This window comes from Petromyzon marinus, chromosome 76 (genome assembly GCF_048934315.1).
Source record: "Petromyzon marinus isolate PM22_M1 ecotype Great Lakes invasive population chromosome 76, UKy_Petmar_22M1.pri1.0, whole genome shotgun sequence".
In the NCBI taxonomy this organism is placed as follows: Eukaryota; Metazoa; Chordata; class Hyperoartia; order Petromyzontiformes; family Petromyzontidae; genus Petromyzon; species Petromyzon marinus.
In genome coordinates, this window is record NC_133742.1 from 4,220,909 (window position 1) to 4,227,144 (window position 6,236).

Here is a 6,236-nt window from a genome sequence, read left to right on the forward strand (position 1 = left end):
TAATAATTTTGTTTTACAATAATTTGATTTCGATTTAAAGCTTTCGTGACTGCAAGGATTCATCTTCTTTGGTTCTTTCGGTAAAGTCACCACCACGTAGTAAATTGAAAAAATAAAATAACACAATATTCTCACGACGTTTCGGCCACAACACAAGCGGCCTTCATCAGGTGAAGGGACGAGACTGTCTGGAGGACAGCGCTGGAGTGAAGTGAAGTGATGACGTCACCTTGCTGCTGCTCTATTTAAAACCGGGAGCAAGTGGAGAGGGCTTTACCATTCTGGCGAATTGCCCGATGATGCTGGATGTATTTTTACCAGCGAAACGTCACAGTACAACTCAAACTGTAAATCTTCTTTGGTTCTTTCGGTAAAGTCACGTAGAATGAGAATAAAATAATAAATTGAAAAAATAAAATAACACAATAATATTCTCACGACGTTTCGGCCACAACACAAGCGGCCTTCATCAGGTGAAGGGGGCGAGACTGTCCTACCAGACTGTCCTACCAGACAGTCTCGCCCCCTTCACCTGATGAAGGCCGCTTGTGTTGTTGGCCCGAAACGTCGTGAGCATATTATTGTGTTATTTTATTTTTCAATTTATTATTTTATTCTCACTCTACGTGGTGGTGACTTTACCGAAAGAACCAAAGAAGATTAATCCTTGCAGTCACGAAAGCTTTAAATCGAAATCAAACTGTAAATGTTGCGGATTCACTCTTCAACAACACCACCGGTGGGGGGGGGCTAAAGTAAGTGAACTATTTTGTGTCTTTTTGTCAACGTGACAACTTTTTTTTTGTTGCCGATCGGCCGTGTCGGGTGGTGGAGGGTGTACGACGCGTTCATAAACAAAGCGACCTAACCCAAAAAACCACCTTTATTATGAATAAGATCACACCAGCTAGACCCCGGGGGCTCCTCCGGGCCCGCCGTCCTTCCGAGGGCCCGGTACTCGTGGGGCGGGCGGTCGTGACCTACGCCGGAGCCGGGCTAGGTCAACCCGGCCCTGTCGGGGGAGAGATAGGGCCGGGTTGGAGCGAACCAGGGCTAAGGCTCGGGGGACCGATCCCCCTGTAGAGTACGGGTGGAGAGGACCGCTACCTCTACCAAGCATGGGATTCGTTGCTGTGATCGAGGCGTTGGTAATGGAACACGTGTTGGCCTCTACGGAGAGTCTCCGGCGCCACCGAGGCCACTACACGTAGACACCCACGGTCACAGAGAGACGCATAGAGACCCACAGAGATACATAGAGACCCATAGAGACGCAGAGAGACCCACAGAGATACATAGAGACACAGAGAGACCCACAGAGACCCACAGAGATACATAGAGACACAGAGAGACCCACAGAGATACATAGAGACCCATAGAGACACAGAGAGACCCACAGAGACGCAGAGAGACCCACAGAGACCCACAGAGATACATAGAGACCCATAGAGACGCAGAGAGACCCACAGAGACCCATCAAGATACATAGAGACACAGAGAGACCCACAGAGACCCACAGAGATACATAGAGACACAGAGAGACACAGAGAGACCCACAGAGACCCACAGAGACCCATCAAGATACATATAAACCCATAGAGACGCAGAGAGACCCACAGAGACCCACAGAGATACATAGAGACCCATAGAGACGCAGAGAGACCCACAGAGACCCACAGAGATACATAGAGACCCATAGAGACACAGAGAGACCCACAGAGACCCACAGAGATACATAGAAACCCATAGAGACGCAGAGAGACCCACAGAGACCCACAGAGACACCCATAGAGTCACACAGAGATATAGAGTGGGTTAGTCTGCCAGTAGGAGGGTGATGGTGACTGCTGCTGTGTGGGTCTCTAGCCTAGGGGCACCCCCAGTGGCAGCTGTCCCTGTGGGTCAGTCTGCTGCCTGTAGGATTTGGTGATGTTACTGCTGCTGTGTGGGTCTCTGGCCTAGGGGCACCCCCAGTGGCAGCTGTCCTTGTGGGTCAGGGTGATGGTCACCGCTTTGTGCTCCTATTGCCGAGGGTCACAACCGTGCGTTCGTGTGCGCGGCCACGCTAGGGCTGAACGATTAATCGATTTCACATCGATTAATCGACTTCACATCGATTTCAATCGCAATTTGAAACAACGCGATTATGAAATCGCAAAGGCTGCGATTTTTTTTGCGATTTCGAAAACCCCCTTGCTATAACTTGCTCATTGGAATTGCTTCATTTTGTTTTCTCTTAACTTCATTTATTTATCTTCTTTGGTTCTTTCGGTAAAGTCACCACCACGTAGAATGAGAATAAAATAATAAATTGATTAAATAAAATAACACGACAATAATATTCTCACGACGTTTCACAGCGCTGTCCTACCAGACAGTCTCGTCCCTTCACCTGATGAAGGCCGCTTGTGTTGTGGCCGAAACGTCGTGAGAATATTATTGCGTTATTTTATTTAATCAAGTTATTATTTTATTATTCTCATTCTACGTGGTGGTGGTGACTTTACCGAAAGAACCAAAGAAGACGAATCCTTGCAGTCACGAAAGCTTTAAATCGAAATTTCATTTATTTAACTTAACAATTGTTCTACGTTTAATTGCGCTATTTCAATTAAAGCATTTTTTAAAATTATAAATAAATGTTGGAAGCAATTCTCGCATTTTAAGTTCTCGAGCCGTGCATTTAGAATATACAGAGGGCGGTTCATATTGAGATGGTGTCACGTGGTAATTATCCAACACGTGTTTTACATCCGTTACACTGTGAATATTCAACTGAAGTTTCACTTTACCAAAAAAAATGTCATCGCAAATCGCAATGTCGGAAAAATCGCAATGAGATCTTTCCCCCCCCAATCGTTCAGCCCTAGCCCACGTGTCCGTGTGTCTTTGTGTCCGTGTGTCTTTGTGTCCGTGTGTCTTTGTGTCCGTGTGTCTTTGTGTCCACGTGTCTTTGTGTCCACGTGTCTTTGTGTCTACGTGTCTTTGTGTCCACGTGTCTTTGTGTCCGTGTCTTTGTGTCCGTGTCTTTGTGTCCGTGTCTTTGTGTCCGTGTCTTTGTGTCCGTGTCTTTGTGTCCACGTGTCTTTGTGTCCACGTGTCTTTGTGTCCGTGTGTCTTTGTGTCCGTGTGTATTTGTGTCCGTGTGTCTTTGTGTCCACGTGTCTTTGTGTCCGTGTGTCTATGTCCGTGTGTCTTTGTGTCCGTGTGTCTTTGTGTCCGTGTCTTTGTGTCCACGTCTTTGTGTCCGTGTGTCTTTGTGTCCGTGTGTCTTTGTGTCCGTGTCTTTGTGTCCGTGTGTCTTTGTGTCCGTGTCTTTGTGTCCGTGTGTCTTTGTGTCCACGTGTCTTTGTGTCCGTGTCTTTGTGTCTACGTGTCCGTGTCCACGTGTCCGTGTGTCCACGTGTCCGTGTGTCTTTGTGTCCGTGTCTTTGTGTCTACGTGTCCGTGTGTCTTTGTGTCCACGTGTCTTTGTGTCCGTGTGTCCGTGTCTTTGTGTCCGTGTGTCTTTGTGTCCGTGTCATTGTGTCTACGTGTCCGTGTCTTTGTGTCCGTGTGTCTTTGTGTCCGTGTCTGTGTCCACGTGTCTTTGTGTCCGTGTGTCCGTGTGTCTTTGTGTCTTTGTGTCCACGTGTCTGTGTCTTTGTGTCCGCGTGTCCGTGTGTCCGCGTGGTGTTGGGGGGTTCTGGGTCGGCACGGCGCTGCAAGTTGAGAGCTGAAGACAGCGGAGACTTTTATTAAATTCAGCACCGCTCAGGAGGACACGACCACGACTAAGCCGAGGCAACCGCCGTCGCCACGGCAACCGCCATCGCCAAGGCAACCACTGCCAAGGCAACCGCCACTGCCGTCGCCACGGCAACCACCGCCCACCACGGCAACCGCCACTGCCGTCGCCACGGCAACCGCCCGCCAGCGTCGGCAATGACCACCGGCCTCGATGGCGGCCATTGGGAATGAAGTCCTGGGGGGCGGGGCGGGGGCGGGGCGGGGGCGGGGCGTGCCGCCAGCTGCGTCGTCGTCTTCGTCACTCGGCGATAACGAAGAGGGGGAGGGGCCACGGGGTGGAGGGGAGGGGCCACGGGGTAGTGGGAGGGGCCACCGGCTGGTGGAGGGGCCACGGGCTGGTGGATGGGAGGGGCCACGGGGTGCTGGAGGGGAGGGGCCACGGGGTGGAGGGGAGGGGCCACTAGGTGGAGGGGGAGGGGCCACGGGGTGGAGGGGGAGGGGCCACGGGGTGGAGGGGGAGGGACTTACTAAAAAAAACGTCACCCCCCCCACCTCCCCACAACAACAAAATAATAATAGTGAATAATAATAGTGAATAATAATAGTGAATCGTGATTAATATCGTAACGGGGGTGGGGGGGGGAGTTAGACCGCGCACAGTATTTACACATATATATAACGTCTCTTAAAAAACACAACCCGTGTCTCTCACACTCAGACTCACACACTCACTCACACACTCCCTCTCAGACTCTCACACACTCACACACACTCACACACTCTCACTCACACACTGAGACCCACTCTCACACAGACTCTCACTCGCTCACAATCTCTCACTCTCTCAGACTCTCACTCTCTCAGACTCTCACTCTCTCAGACTCTCACACACACACACTCTCACACGCCCTCACTCTCTCAGACTCTCACTCTCTCAGACTCTCACACACTCTCTCACACACTCTCTCACACTCTCTCACACTCTCTCACACTCTCTCACACTCTTACACGCTCTCACTCACACTTACACACTCTCTCACACGCTCTCACACACTCACACACTCTCTCACACACACACAAAGACAAAGATCCCCCATATAGCCTTAACAGACTGTAGGGGCAAGTGCTGTTAGCGAGCACCTATGAAGGCCGGAACGGTACACGAGGGGTGGGTGGCCAACACCACGCCCGACCGCCTTTGTCTCCCCAGTGGCGATGTTTACACACCGCACCAGGTACTCATTTGAGGCTGAGTCGACCTAGGGGAGGCCCGGGACCGGTTCAGATAATCGTCACTGGTGTTGGACGTGAGCGGGAATCGAACCCGGGTCGCCAGGTTCATAGCGCAACGCGCTAACCGCTACACTACACACTCACACACACTCTCTCACACACACTCTCTCACACACACACACACTCTCACACACACACTCTCACACACACACACACACACTCTCACACACACACACACTCTCTCACACTCTCTCACACACACACTCACACACACACACTCTCTCACACTCTAACACACTCTCTCACACACACACACACTCTCACACACACACTCTCACACACACACACACTCTCACACTCACACACACTCTCACACACTCTCACACACACACACTCTCTCACACTCTCTCACACACACACTCTCTCACACTCACACACTCTCTCACACTCTCACACACACACACACACTCTCTCACACTCTCTCACACACACACTCTCTCACACTCTCACACTCACACACTCTCTCACACACACACACACACTCTCACACTCTCACACACACACTCACTCGCTCTGGACGAGACGGGGCGAGAGAGCGAGACGATCAGCACGGAGACCACGCACCTACAACAGCTGCGGCAAACGCGACAGACAACTACGGACAAAGACGAAACCTCTTCTGTACAAACCGCACGGGGGGGTGGGGCCGGGCAACGTAATCCTCACGTGGTCCACCAACCCCCCAAAGCCCCGTCACGTCCCATTCCGGGGATGTGCGGCGGTGTACGGCGTGGATCCTCGCCATCCCACGACCCCCACGACCCCCACGACCCCCGGCCCGGTCGGGGGGTTTGTTGGGGGCGGTACAAAAAAACAAAATGAACGAGACTCCAAAAGGGTTTCTTTCGGCCGCAGAAATCCAAATCCACTGGCGGTGTGTCTCCGCCGCCATCACCGCCATCACCGCCGCCATCACCGCCGTCATCACCGCCATCACCGCCATCACCGCCGCCATCACCGCCATCACCGCCGCCATCACCGCCGTCACCGCCATCACCGCCATCACCGCCATCACCGCCATCACCGCCGCCATCACCGCCATCACCGCCGCCATCACCGCCATCACCGCCGCCATCACCGCCATCACCGCCGTCGGTCCACGCAGCAGCGGCGGTGGGAGACTGGAGAGGTGGGGTAGGCGGGTGTGGAACGAGCGGGACGCCGTGCAGGGCGGGCGAGGCGAGGCGAGGCGAGGCTAGGCGAGGGAAACTCGG